Source organism: Microtus pennsylvanicus, chromosome 6, assembly GCF_037038515.1.
Source record: "Microtus pennsylvanicus isolate mMicPen1 chromosome 6, mMicPen1.hap1, whole genome shotgun sequence".
NCBI lineage: Eukaryota > Metazoa > Chordata > Mammalia > Rodentia > Cricetidae > Microtus > Microtus pennsylvanicus.
This window is the reverse complement of record NC_134584.1, coordinates 6,017,993-6,033,946: the sequence shown is the minus strand read 5'-3', so window position 1 is coordinate 6,033,946 and position 15,954 is coordinate 6,017,993.

Sequence of the window (15,954 nt, the reverse complement as noted above, 5' to 3'; positions counted from 1 at the left end):
CCCAAGGCCCTCAGAGAAGATTGGGAAATTCCTGTGGACCTCTCCTGCAACACCTGCCCAGGGACACATGTAAGGGACTCCGAGGATACAGAAACAATAGCAGGATTGTATTGTGAGGAACACTGGAGCTGTGCAGCCCTGGACACACAGTCTTAGCGCTCTCCATCAGGCTGTGTAAAACACAATCAACTGTCAGTGCCGCTGCCCCAGCAATGCTCCTGGAAGCACCCCACCATGAAATGAGCCTTTGATCACATCACTCAACTCCCAATATCCTACCACCTCCACCAAGACATGTGACCTGAGACTACATCCTGCAGAACCCCATCTGTTCTGTTCAGAGGGTCTGTGTCTCTCCCTTGCTTATGGAGGTAACAGATCCAGGCTCTTTTCCAGAGAGAGCAGGAGCCAACTCCATGACAATGAATCACCAGGGCAGGTATGCCAGTTCTTGTCCCATCACCACACAGGAACTGAGAGATCTTTGTGGGCAATCAAGGGGAAGCAGAAATCATTAACATAACACAAAGACTACCACAAAGGTCAGCTAAATAGATACCCCATAGAAAGTCCCAGCATAGGGTTTGAATATCATTTTTCATAGTCTTATGAAGAGAATCTAAAGTTTTTTCTATGTGTTTATATGCCCCTGAATTATGAAATCCCCAAAAGTACATGATTGATACCATATGACTCTTAAGATTTCTGTTAGGTTACTGTGCCAAAGTTCAGCTAGGCTTCAGATTGATTATTGTTATCTATTCGTTCATAAAATTCAGGAACTGGGCTTTCATTTTTCTGTGCACTGAGTGGCTCTTGTCCTACACAGCCCCTGTTCAGTCAACACTATTTTTTCTTTACACATGGACACCACAATGCCTTATACAACATGGGAGGAATGGGGTGTCAGAGACACCGCTGACAGAAAAGATAACATGCTATGTTGCATGCATTCCATTCTCCTCAAATTAATACCTACATATAATTTAAAATGTAAGAATGACAGTTAGGCAGCATGGATTTTTTTTACTCCCTTAAGGCATTGAAACCTATTGAGTGATTTATTTGAGCTGTTATTATTAACAGGTAGATTTTTTTAAGTGATGAGAAAAAGCAAAGAATTACAGAAATCCAATGTTCTAACAAATCGATTGTACTTTCCCAATGATTAGCTTTTCCCTGTGTCCATCACTCTGTTTGATCTTGAACAACAGCCGTGAAGTCTTCTGTGTAGCAAAAATGATTTGTGAGTCCCGGGTTCTATAGTATGGCCATCAATGTGGGAAGAAACAAGACAAGCAAGCAATAACCGTCACCATTTAAAGAAGACAGGCACTCCCTCTTAAGGTGACCACCACCCCATGAACTAGGCCAGCATGTGCTTTAGTACTCTGAAAACATTTTATCAGCTACAGAATAAGTTGGTCCAAGAAGGCAGGGTTTATAACGTCAGGAAGAGGGGCCTGCCATGGTTAAGTGCAGTAGATTGGTTGGAACACAGAGTCATGTTAATGGCTTCATAGAACCTTGGCTGTATCAAGTTTGTCCAGAGAAAGCTGGGCCTTTGCCCCCATTTAGCAAGGATTCAGTCTAGTGTATTCTTAAGAGGAGAAAGCAGCTGGATTAGGCAAGGGCTGTGAGTAACTGTACCCAGATCTGAATGCCAGCATTCTGGAAGGCCTGACATTTATCAGAGTAGCAGGAGGGAGGCCTAAGGGAGAGGTAATGTCACTTGTGAGAGCACCTTGAGAAGACCCTGCACAGCTGACAGAGCTGTGCTTACCAAGTCTGGTTCTAGTCTGCAGTTTGGTTCTAACCCCAGACATGTGCCTTAGAAACTCCATCCCCTAAGCCTCACACCAACGGTGTTTGGAGTCAATACGATTGGATGAGGTCCGAAGTGTGGAGCTCCCATGGGTGTGAGTGGTTTCCATAGAGGAGAGAGACTCAACCTGGTCTTCTTGTTCCATGTCTTCATGTGATGCCCACCGCCAGGCCATCATGATGCAGCTGGCAAACATGCCAGAACTCCATATTAAGACATTCTGGATTCCAAAGTATGACCAGAACCAAACAGATAGAGACAGAACTTCTCCTTGCCACAGAGGAACAAGAACGGGGTCAGGAACACAGACATATGGGAATTAACAGGCTGATACACAAAACCCATGCATTTGTAGGGTTCTGAGAAGAAAACTGGGGTATCTGGACCTTGGCTGCCTGTGCGTGACTCAGCTCCTGGCACTCAATCCTACTTCTGTGATGCTCCAAGGTCATTTTGGGATCCCCACTGCTTCCATCTCACGTGTCCCATCCTTGTGTTCACTGCATACGGAGGCCACATTTCACGTTGAGCATAGGCTCCATCTCAGCCATGCTATGGCACCAGCACAGGTCCAGCTTGTGACCACATCACCCATCCCTTTTATGTTCTCATCCCAACGCACACTGCTTATGGCCCCACAGTCAGCTGGACTCCTTTGCATCACAAGGACTCTACAAAACCAAGAGTGCATGTGACAGACATGGAGGTTAAACATATACGGAGAATGTACACATGCTAACTTTTGTAGCCCTTAAAAAATGCTGAATCTCTTGGGTATGAGACACCTGAATCCAGAGTCCGTGCATGGAAGAGGGTTCATGAGCTCAGTCAATGCCTTGACTTTATCTCTTCACCACAGTCCAGCAAGACAGAAGCCGTGTTCACTAGGAAGAATAAAAATGCTTGCTTTAAGATAGGGAAAATTCTAGTGGCTGTCATCAGCTATGAATGGTACTGAGTAGTGGTCTCTAGTGGGTACCCTTTATTCAAAGCCGAGTGTGCTCAGGCACTAATACTGACACTGTCTCCAATCCACATTGGGAGTCAATATTCCAATATCAGAATCTGGGTTTTGGAAAAAGCAAATCATACATGTGTGGGCACAATTATTACATATCCCTAAACGTAGCTGAGAATCCATATTCACACACACTCTCTGGAATAAAGAGATAATAAAAAGCCCAAACCATGATGGCAATCCTCAGTGTGCAAAGGCATTTACCACCAAGCATGAAGAACTGAGTTTAAGATCCCCACTACACATGATGGAAGGAAAGAACCAAAAGGTGACCCTTTGACCTCCACACTTTGTAGTAGCAGCACATACATGCACACACACATGCACGTGTTCATACATACATACCTATACTCAAACGCACAAACACATACAAACCCACACACTTATACATACCACACACACAAACCCACACTCATGCATATATGCATACATACACACATACCTATACTCAAATGCACAAACACATACAAACCCACATACTTATACACACCACACACACAAACCCACACTCATACATATATGCATACATACACATATATTCATATACAAACTCATATATACATACACACTCATTTATACATACAAACCCATACATACACATATATAATTTTTTAAAAGTTTGAACCCAAAGTAGGAGAAATGGGGATGGGGGAATCTAATGTCCCATGGGAAACCTGGCTCAAGAAGAGCTCACAACGTCTGTCCAGAGCATTCATCCTGCATGTGGCCAGGAATCTTCCCTGAGTCACACAAAAGCCAGAAGCAGACGGCACATGGATTTATCCTAAAGCACTCATGCAGTTCCTAAGTGGTCGTATTCACAATGTGTGCCTGTCTTCTCTCAGGGACCAGCACGAGATGTTCTGTAGGAAATGTCACTAACAGATGGACAATGGGGAACTCAGGGCCCAGCCCTGCCTCTGAGGGGCTGTGCAATGTTCTTCTAGAGCTCTGGTCCTGAGAAGCCAGTCCCAATCACCATGGGATTAGGGAGGTGAGGGTGGTGGATCCTGAGGGGCCCCCTAACCTGCTTTATCTACAATCAAAGACTCTAAAATCAGAACAGTTTTTCTATCTGTGTATTGATTTTTTTTTGCAGACATGTTTAAAATTATGTTGCCTGTTAACTTGTTTGTATAAATAGGCAAAAAATAAATATCCCCACAAATCGCTCTGCAGAGTCAAGGATTTATGAAATACGCAGCCGGATAAATAGTTCCCGCTTAAAAAATGAAACAGGCAACCTATAAATTGCCATCGCAACACAATAAAGCAGTTTAACTTGATTTAGCCAGGAAGTCAAGGTTTTGGCAAAGCCATTAGGTGAGTGAAGTCCTGGTGGCCCTAGTCTGGGGTGAGAAGAAACAGTTACACTGCTCACTGTGGATGGGATGGAGCTCAAAGGACACGGAATCCAATTAAACCCTCAGCACCCGTCCCTTCATTCTCCCCAGAACCTGCACGTCGCGTGGTTAGGAACCTCCGAGAGAACCCAGTTAGAGCCCTTTCAAGCCCGGGTCTGGCCAGGGGCAGTGGTGGGTGAGAGGAGACTAGCTGCCTCTCTATTAATCATCATCTCACGCCCAACACCTGGGACTGCCTCCAACTCCCCCGGTTGCTATATTGACAATATTCCCGGTTGATTTCCTCATTTTCTCAGCCAAGACTGGACTGACCTCTTTAGAATTCTTTATAAACGTCAGTAATTGCCGCATCCAACTTCAATTCATTACTTTCCCAGGCCTCATGTATTTTGATGATATGAAAGTTGACCACATTTACATGCAAATTGAAGTTTTATATTAATAAGGGCCAGTGAAAGGAGATGGCGTGGTAATGCTCCATTATGACTTTTAAATACATTTGCCCATGTCTCGGCTGGCACTAGCATCGTCAGGCCACGAGGAAATCATGTTGGTCTGATTGCAATTTTGTTTTCCAATTGAAAGTACAATTTCATCAGGTTTCCCCGTCATTTCTAATAATGACTTAAGTTTGCTCGCTAAATTGGAGAATTTCTTCCAGCCTTCCTATGGGCTGGCAAACAGGTGAGGGGACAGCTGCTCGGGCACGAAGGGCTTCATTATGGGGGCGGGCGGCTGTCCATCCCCTGAGGCTCCTTTGGTGACAGGAGCAAAATTACTGAAGGCTCCACACACTGGAGACTGATTATCTTAAGCGCATTAACTTTTATCGTAAAACTTTGAAAGCCCAGCAGCCCACTTGCAGGTACGCTCTCAAACCCAGCCTTTGATGGATCTGGGCCTGAGATCTCTATTGCAATCTGCATGTTGCTTCTGCACCATCCAGGGAAGTGGTCCTTTTCCTCTCTTTAAAAGGAATTTCTCGTCTCCGTGAGAAGCAGACCCTGTTCCCTGTAGAGAATATGAACCTAAAATCCAGGACACTGCTAGTACATCCTAGACAGACATTCTCCGCGATCAGCTCTGCTTCTGATGGGAAATGAACTATAAGCCTAAAACCTATTTGGAGTTGTTGATAGACACACAAACAGTCTGGCTAGTCTCTCAAGGAGAGCTGAAGGAGAACAGAGAAGCACGCTGTATAAGAGAAGGGATTTTCACAGGATTCCATGACCACCCCTCGCTGTTGCCAGTGTGAGCACGTGTTGTGTTTGTCTACGAACCTCCTCTCAGCCCATTCCATTCTGAGAGTCTCAGTATCAGCCCTTCTTACATTTGGATGGCTTGGGCGCAGAAGTTCCCTGCCCTGACGCAGTGTGATACCGTTTGTGAACATACGTACGTCCTCTATTAAACAGGCCTGGTACAAGTCAGTTGTTTTAGAAAATACAATTACCACTACATTCTTCAAGTTCAACTTTTCTCTCAATTGTACGTTATCTCTGCATCGATAAGACCATGATAGCAGGTCACATGTGAGAAAGGCCACTGTGTGTACAACAGGATTCCATTGTCTCTGACCAATACAGGTATTTACCCACAGAATGCTGGGAGCTCACACTTCAATTCTCAATTATCTCTATTACGCACATTGACAGTCTAGATAAACACTTCCTCTCGGTGAGCTGTGCAGAGTTGAGGGGAACCTGGGACGGGTGTGCACAATAGGGATCTATGGAAATAGAGAAACACCCAGGGTCCCTTGTGAGCTGACCTTTCTGCTTCCACCGTGGTTACACCTGCCGTGCATGCACGGTGCAGTTTATTTATCTGGATTTTCAATCTCAGTAATGATTTAAATGTTCCAAAGCAGATGACAGGATCAGCTAGCCCAGGGTAAAGACTTGATTTAGGAAAACATAGCTCCTCACAAGAGTTTCCAAAAGAAGAGGAACTTAACCATCTATTAGGTTGAGGATTGGAGTGTGGTTGTTAGCAAGCGATGGATGACGGAACCCACTGAGGATCTAGGGGACACCCAGAAGGAACCGGAGAGGTGGCTTTTGATATTCTTCCTGTAAGGTTGGCACCAACTGTTACAAGAACCTTGAGACTGAGGTGACAGCTGAAGTTTTCCCTTTCAGTAAAGGGGTTCAGTCCTCACCCCAATTTAACAGCTCAACTCTGGTGGTAAGAGAATCAGTTCCCTACATAACCATAGCTGCTAGGTATAAATTTGGCATCCAGTAAGGTCTCCCCAAAGCTGCAGACAGACTGAACTGATTCTGATATGTGGGCAACAACTTAGGGGGATGTAAGTTAGTCCTAGGTAGACACGGGTATGCTAAGGAGTGGGAAGAACAAGAAGGATTGTTTGTTTGTTTGTTTTCTTTGCATAGATAAAACCCCTGAGATGGAGGGAGGCTCACCAGAAGTCTTTCAAGCATGGTGGAATGTAAGAAGAACCCTTCTGAACGTGAGCCAGGGATGATGTGTGATCTAGAAGCAGGGTGGGGCAATGCAATTTATTCTCCTCAGAGAGCTCTGAAGGTGGGAGGTGGCACTCAGGTTCAAGTTACCTGCGGCACCGTGCTAGCAATCCTGAGAGACCCTTCCTTGACTTTTTAGCCCTGCATGTTTGAGGAAATAATTAGAAAAGCTGATACCTAGCTGTTCATTCCCCCACTGGCAGCCCGTCTGGTTTTGTTGGGCAAGGTGTTGGGGGCATCTCCCAGCTGAGTGTTTCCAAAGACTCCAGACACTGGAGGGACCTGGGGCTGGGACCACGACCTGACTGACAGGCAGGCTGGCTACCACTGCAGTTGGCTCCACCTCCTGATTTCACCAACACTCACTGCAGAGCTCAGAGGCTAAAACAGGTCTGGCATGGTCCTAACAGAAGGACACAAATGGCGTCCTTGACCCCACTTTGCACCCCAGACCTGTCTCTCTCTGGCCCTCCATCAGGACTTAGTTCACAAGCCTCACAGAGAACCTTAATTTCCCATCTCTCCACTTTTCCCTCAGGCCCACGCCACCCTTTCTGCTCCCTGAGCCCTACCTTGCCTACTGTGGTTTTTGCCACCATGCCTCTTCAGATCTCATGCCTCTCCCCTGGCTCTTCAGCTGCTGTGATATAACCTAGCAGTTCTGTTCTACCTCGTGTGGTGTGCAGTCAGTGACAGTCACTTTCTGAGAAAGGTGTTCAAATGCAATCAAATCAGAGACTGAACTCTAAGCCCCCCTCTTGCCCTGAGCCTGTCCCATCCCATGACTTGCTGGCATCCTCTTGGGTTAGGCAGCCACTATGATTGTCTCCTTCGGAACTTCCCAGTGGCATCCTCTGTCAGCCTCCCCACTTCATGCTTTGTCCTCTGGTTGGCTTTATTCCTCATGTAGGGATTCCTTTAATGTCTCTCTTCCTGCTGCTGGCTCCTCTAGGCACACCAGAACTCCAATTTTTTGGCTTGCTTTTCTTCATAGTTCAGTTGCATCTTCAATCCCTCCTTCCTATATGCACCAGATCCAGCCTTTGCATGGGGTCGCCATAGTGTAGTTCGACCAGGGAAGACTTCATTTCACACCAACACTCATGTCAGGTGAAATGCTATTTTGCTACGGCATTAATCATGTATGTGTGCATGCTTGTACATGCAGCCAATAGAAGGGGGTATGTGAGTCCCTAGGAATTCACCAAAAGTGCACAGTATCAGTGTGAAGGGCACACAGTGCCCAATGCAGGAGCAAGACTGATCAGGACTCTGGTCATCTCTGTACCATGTTCCATGTTCCCCTACATGCTGGCCTCTGCACACAGCCAGCATGTTCCCAGTGTTGGCTCCGGTGAGTGCAGAGATCAGCTCCCTGCCCTGACTCCGTCCAACCCCACGCTCTGAGAGCTGTATTCCTCTGGGGGCTTAGATGATCAGTCTCTCCTTGGCTGGAGATCTTCTCCAGCACTAATCTTACAGGTGGCGTTTGTACCATTGTCTCCTGGGACCTTGGTCATCTCACCCAGTGCTCTGGGCGTTCCCTGAGGTCTTGGCAAATGAATGCACTGATGAATCCCTGCTCAAGATGGCTGGAAGCCACAGAACACAGCGTGATTCGTGTCCCTGCTTTGCTCAAGGTTGTCTGTGGTAGAAACGACTGTTCAGAATCTCAGGAGATCCTCTGGGAGCAAACCACGTCATGAAGGCCCGTCAGCTTTAGATCATAAAGTGTCAGCTTGTGTAAGCAAATGTCTGTGCTAAGTGACCTGGCAATGGGAGAATTCAGAATGGCATGGCATGTGCATTTGAGCTGGTTTGTAAGCCATAAGTCAATTCTCCCAGGACTGGGAAAGATGGCTGTTCTTAGAAAAGCCCTAAGAAGCCACACCTGGAAACTGCACTTTCCTCTGAGCCAGAAAAAAAGAGACATGTGGGGAATGGCCCAGCTTTGATTTGTTGAGATCCATACCGGGTAGAGGGAGAGGGTTGGGCACACAGGAGAGCGTCCCCTCCCTCAGCTCATTTCAAGGACACTAATGCTCTTTTGTCATGGTCAGGTGCCCCCAAGATGACTTTTCTACTGACCATGGAACTCACCAATTGACGCGGAAGGAGCAATTACCAACAAAATCTCTTCCCACCTTTTCCCTTCAAAGCAGTATAACCCGCATTTCAAAATATCTTCATCAGAAGCCAAAACAGATGGAAAGGTGAAACGCTGCTGGCCATGGAGCTGGGTGAGAGCAGAGTCAGCTCCCTCTTCGGAGGGTGCAGAGCCGAGTGTATAGACTCAGACAGCATGGGCAGGAACTTGGGGAGTGGAGCATAAAACCTTAACCTGTCAGTGTATCAGGATGGGAAGGTGGGGAGGGCGGTCTTTACTGTCACAAAGGCTCTGGCAGTATGCAAAGGGAACTTAAAACAGAAGGTGTCCCTAGGGTCTAGAAATGCTTCTTGTGAACCCCATACCATGAGTCTTCAATGTATCCACACCAAAACCCCAAAGTCATTTCATGAACAAAATGGGAAAGCATCAGTTGATTCAGATAGCAAAGGCAACTTGACCTTCCAAACAATTTCACTTTTGTTATTGGAAGAGTCTAGGAGGCAGAAGAGGCGCAACAATGGCCCTTCTTGGCAGAGATGTCCCTTAACAATACATTCATAGCACGCTGACGTGTTAGTTAGCAGTGTGATAATGCAGCATCCTAAGCTTCTTTAAACCTGGATTTGCACGTTCATGATCTCTTCTGAGCTGGAAGATGCACAGCCCAACAAGTAGTGTGGCTGCAATAAGCTTGCGCTCTTGAGGCAACTGAGGGCAGCGATGGCACTGAAAGCCAGCACATTGGCTTCCTGCCCTTCTTATCTCTGTGTGGCATTGGCAGCGACAGGGCAGGACTGAACGTTATTCCCCAAGAAACGTGTCTCTCCTCCATTTCAATTTGCATTTCATAAACCATAGCGGGAAGCTAGGCTTCAAGGGGATATTTTTGGTTTAAGTTGACCTACGGTGTCTGATGGGATCAAGCGTGGTTGTGGGTAAAATTGGCTTCCCTTCTGACCTCCCTTGAGTGCACGTGGAGGCTGGTAGAGTATTCTCAGTGTATTTCAACTCATTCCAGTTCTACGAAAAAGACGAACACAATATTCTTTGTGAGGAAGTGACCAGCAAAGTAGCTCATTACAAGGAAGCAAATAGGAACTCTAGTGCCTGCAAGGTTCAGAGGTGACTTCCTCCCACCCAATCACATTTTCACGTGCCACCTGCCTCAGGCTTCCTTCTCCCATTGCCACCACCTTCCTCTCACTTCTTTTTTTCTTTTTATTGGAAATACATTCAGAAGTACAGTTTCTGGGTCCCATAGCGACAGTTTCTTTAGAAGAATGTGCTCCAAACCATTTGCTAGCTCAGAGTGTCTGCCAGTCCGCACAGTTACCACACCACTGCACAAGGCTCAGTTTTCCCACGTCTTCACAAAAGCTGTCTTGATTTTTAATCTGCTTATCCAGTAATAGTCATTCTAATGGATGCATAGTGATATTTCATTGTAATTTTGAGTTCATTTCTCCAAGATAGGTGACACTGGGCATCTTTTTTCATACTTTTATTAGCCATTTGTATACCTTTGGATAAACATTTATCCAAATCTTTTGCTCATTTTTACTTATCTTTCTGTTATTTCATTGGAAATGTTTTTATACGTGTCTAGACATGAATTCTTGTGATATACAGTTTGTAAATATTTCCTCCTAATCCAGAAACTGTCTCTTCACTTTATCCTATCCTTTGATGCATGCTTGTAAAGATTTATCTACTTTTATTATTTTCATTTTATCTGTGCTAGTGATTTGCCTGCATTTGTTCCTATGAGCCATGTGCTTGTGGTACCCAGCAAAACCAGAAGAGGGTGTTGGATCACCTAGAACTGCAGGCACAGATAGTGATGAGCAGCTTGTGGGTGCTGGGACTTGAACCTAGGTCCTCTGCAAGAGCAATTGCTCTTAATTGCTGAGCCATCCCTCCAGCCCTTGTACAGTTTTTAATTCTAACAGTCATGTCCTAAAGTTCAGCTTACTGCATTTTTTTCGATTGTTATAGCCAAGAAATCGTCCCTGAGTCTGGCGCTTCTGCACTGCTTCCTCCAAGAGTTTTAGACTGTTTAACTTCACATCCGGAGGTGTGTTTTGTGTGTGGTGTTAGTGTGAGGGTTGGACCAACCTTTATTTACTTTCACATGTGGAGACCCAGCTTCTATAGCAGTCTTTGCTGGACAGCCCTTCCACCCCCGCTTCTCTAAATTGTTTGACCATGTGCTTGAGGATTTATTTCTGGACCTTGGTTCTATATCTTGGTCTACACTCTTTATTTAGGCCACGGTGAAGTGTGCTCTTCTTCCCTGCAGCTCTGTGATGAGTTTTGACATCGGGAGTTTGGAGCATCCACTCTCTTTTCAAGGGGGTCTGGATGTTATATGGCCCTGGAGATTTCGATAGAATGCAGGAAGGCGTTTTCTATTTTTGCAAATGCAACTTTGTTGAGATTTTGATAGAAATAACATGGACTCTACAGTTCACTTTCATGCATGATGTATTCGTGTTTTAGTGTTGATTTTTCAACCCACCTTTCCAAGTCTTTGTTTATTAAAAACATCCTTTCTGTAGTGATCTATGGTTTTCAGAGGCACATCTCCAATGTACCTTTAATAAGCCTATTTTTCAATGTGTTTTAGATTTATGATTAAATTGCATATTGAATCTTTCACTTTTTATTTTATTTTACTTTTTATGTAGATGTTCAAATTGGTGTATGTGAGGTCAGAGGTCAATGCTATTATTTTCCTCTGTTTTTACAATTTAAAATATTTTATTTGTTATTGTTAGTGTGTGTGTGTGTGTGTGTGTGTGTGTGTGTGTGTGTGTGTGTGTGTGTCCAGGCAAGCCAATGTCATGGAGATTGTATGGAAATTAGTGAATTGGGTAGTCAGTTCTCACCTTCCACTATGGGATCTGGGCATTGAACTTAGGTGGTCAAGTTTTATTACCCACTGAGGTATCTCCCTGGACTTCCACCTTATTTTCTTAGAGTTCAATGACTTTTTTCTTCATATATACCAGGGTCTGTTACTGGACCTAGAGGTCACTGATATATATGGGTGTGTGTGTTCATCCATTTATTGTTGCTGGCATGTATATGCATTTAAGAATGATCAGTTGGGTTTGGAAACATATTAGGGGTCCTTGTCATTGGAGGAGAAAACTGATTCTCACTCTCTCAGCAGCTCTTCATGTAGGCATGAAGCTTTGTGGAATGTCCTACACTCATGTTAGCATGTCCATGGATGTTGTTGCCATGAAGGTCTTCTTTAAGTGACATATTGTCGAGATTTCATGGGTGCAACTCACTGTCATATATACAGAAGTTATACAAGATACATTCATTTGATGCTTATTCTCTGAGGAATAATATTACAAAAATATTAAAGCCTTGTTTCCTCTAATGAGACCATCAGGCTTTGGTGAGTGCAGAAAACTTCATGTGTATAGTAAGAGCACAGCAGATCATCACGTACAATGGTCAGTATGACAGCCCAGCTAGCGTGTCTCAGTGTCAGTTAGTGGTGTGCAACTGCGTGGACAGGCATGTTGCATGTACAGTGCAAGGCATGCACATTGCATGTTAGAACCAAGGCTGCAGTGAGGTCACACGATACCACAGGGCACAGGTGAGAGGTCTCGGGAGCATCTTGAATTTATTACATTTCTATTTTGGAGTTAGTTTTCCGTTGTTGAGTACTCAGAAACATTTTACTACTGCTGGGTTTTCATATTCTCTATTCAGCTATATGTCCTGGTGTGTGGTTGCAACCCACAGTTTAAGACACCATTTTAAATCATTCTCCTCTTGTGTATGTGTGTGTGTGTGTTTATCTGTGTGTCTGTTTGTGTGTACATGTGTAAATAATTTTTTATTCACCTTCTTCAAGAACCCTTATTCACAAACCATGGCGTAAAGGGGGACTTGAGCCTGCCATTGTGCTATTGTTGGAACAGGCCATATGCTGAACCAAATGGAAAGACCGTGGTGGAGCTGCCTTTATTACAGGACATATACGCAAACCCTTGCACACAAATCTTTACACTTTCATTTTAAATTGTTCATGCATTGTGTGGAGACAAGGTTCAGTGTGCACTCAAGCAGAACTCGCTAATGGCCTTGGAGGGGCCATAAAGTGCTTGCCAGGGCACCTGGGGATCATCGTACTCCTCCGCTAGGACCTTTGCTGTAATCAGCGACTGCTAAATGGTGAATCTGGGGTATCACGTTGCCAGCAGCAGCCGCTGTGAAATCTCCTCTCACTCAGGAGGAGAGGTGTTGAGCTAGCCGTGCATAGTCAGTGTGTGCAGACTCTGATGGAGAAACGGTGCACTGCAGGGCACAGTTCATTTATCACCCAGTGTCATGTCTATCGCAGGTGGAGCTGCAGAGAAGTGTGGGCGACTGCAAGAGAAAGGCTACCATGTTCTCTGACCACTGCTGTCATCACCCTATTGTTGGCATGGAACACGTGTTATACTGTGTTCTCTGACCACTGTTGACATGGAACTCGTGTTATACTGTGTTCTCTGAAACTGTTGACATGGAACTCGTATTGTACCGTGTTCTCTGACCACTGTTGACATGGAACTCGTATTATACCGTGTTCTCTGACCACTGTTGACATGGAATTCGTGTTATACCGTGTTCTCTGACCACTGTTGACATGGAACTCGTATTATACCGTGTTCTCTGACACTGTTGACATGGAACTCGTATTGTACCGTGTTCTCTGACACTGTTGACATGGAACTCGTATTGTACCGTGTTCTCTGACACTGTTGACATGGAACTCGTGTTATACTGTGTTCTCTGACCACTGTTGACATGGAACTCGTATTATACCGTGTTTTCTGACCACTGTTGATATGGAACTCGTATTATACCGTGTTCTCTGACCACTGCTGACATGGAACTCGTATTATACCGTGTTCTCTGACACTGTTGACATGGAACTCGTGTTATACTGTGTTCTCTGACCACTGTTGACATGGAACTCGTATTATACCGTGTTCTCTGACCACTGCTGACATGGAACTCGTATTATACCGTGTTCTCTGACACTGTTGACATGGAACTCGTATTATACCGTGTTCTCTGACCACTGTCGACATGGAACTCGTATTGTACCGTGTTCTCTGACCACTGTCGACATGGAACTCGTATTGTACCATGTTCTCTGACCACTGTTGACATGGAACTCGTATTATACCGTGTTCTCTGACCACTGCTGACATGGTGACCACTGTTGACATGGAACTCGTATTATACCGTGTTCTCTGACCACTGCTGACATGGTGACCACTGTTGACATGGAACTCGTATTATACCGTGTTCTCTGACACTGTTGGCATGGAACTCGTATTATACCGTGTTCTCTGACACTGTTGGCATGGAACTCGTATTATACCGTGTTCTCTGACCACTGTCGACATGGAACTCGTATTATACCGTGTTCTCTGACCACTGTTGACATGGAACTCGTATTATACCGTGTTCTCTGACACTGTTGACATGGAACTCGTATTATACCGTGTTCTCTGACCACTGTTGACATGGAACTCGTGTTATACCGTGTTCTCTGACACTGTTGGCATGGAACTCGTATTATACCGTGTTCTCTGACACTGTTGGCATGGAACTCGTATTATACCGTGTTCTCTGACACTGTTGACATGGAACTCGTATTATACCGTGTTCTCTGACACTGTCGGCATGGAACTCGTATTATAACGTGTTCTCTGACACTGTTGACATGGAACTCGTATTATACCATGTTCTCTGACACTGTTGACATGGAAGTCGTATTATACCGTGTTCTCTGACACTGTTGACATGGAACTCGTATTATACCATGTTCTCTGACCACTGTTGACATGGAACTCGTATTATACCGTGTTCTCTGACACTGTTGACATGGAACTCGTATTATACCGTGTTCTCTGACACTGTTGACATGGAACTCGTATTATACCGTGTTCTCTGACACTGTTGACATGGAACTCGTATTATACCGTGTTCTCTGACACTGTTGACATGGAACTCGTATTGTACCGTGTTCTCTGACACTGTTGACAGGGAACTCGTATTATACCGTGTTCTCTGACCACTGTTGACATGGAACTCGTATTATACCGTGTTCTCTGACACTGTTGACATGGAACTCGTATTATACCGTGTTCTCTGACCACTGCTGACATGGAACTCGTATTATACCGTGTTCTCTGACACTGTTGACATGGAACTCGTATTATACCGTGTTCTCTGACCACTGTTGACATGGAACTCGTATTATACCGTGTTCTCTGACCATGTTGGCATGGCCCTTGGGTTATCCTATTGTCTATTAAACACCTGTCTATCTGCTCCACTGTTGGAATGACATTTGGCTCACGCTGTGGTTTGAATAACTGTGCTCCTGACGTTGGCCTGCTGCATAGGCTTATGACTCTATGATGTTTGGAAGGCAGAGCTACCAGAAGGACGTGGGTCCAGGTGGGAAAACTTGCAATCATGAGTACATTGGAGGAGGGTGTGTGATCCTAGGCTCTTCCATTTCCTGCTTTCAGGTTCAGAAATTAAGAAAATTTTCCCTGTCACCTATTTCTGGAATGACTTATCTATATACCCTGAAGCTCAAAGTAAAAGGCCCAATTAGTCTAGGACCGTAAGCTAGATTCTCCTTGCTTCTTTCTAAGTTAATTCCCTCAGGTATTTTGTTACAATAAAGACAGCTGATGAATGCAGACTGTTTTTCGTTTGGTTTATCAAAAATTATGTTGTGATAGACAGCGTCCATGGGTTGTTTTTCTAACACACCATCCTCTGTGTTTAATGCAGACCAATTGCAAAGCAACTTCTCATGGATTATGCGTACATTGAGCTGTGGTGGTGGTAGCATTCCTACCCTGTTCCCTCTCAATAGTCTTTGCCGCTGTCCTTCTGACCATTGAGACAGGCCCAGGATTAATCATTACGACTTCGTTTATCCAAATGACCCAGAAGATGATCATGGCTTTGAACACCTTATTGACTTTTTTGCCTTGGTGTTTTGTTCAGTGTCCTTATTGCCTCTTTTTTTTATAATCAGTCAAAACTTCATTTTATATTCTGGATACAAGCTTTTATTCATATTTGTGTTGCAAATGTCTTTTTTC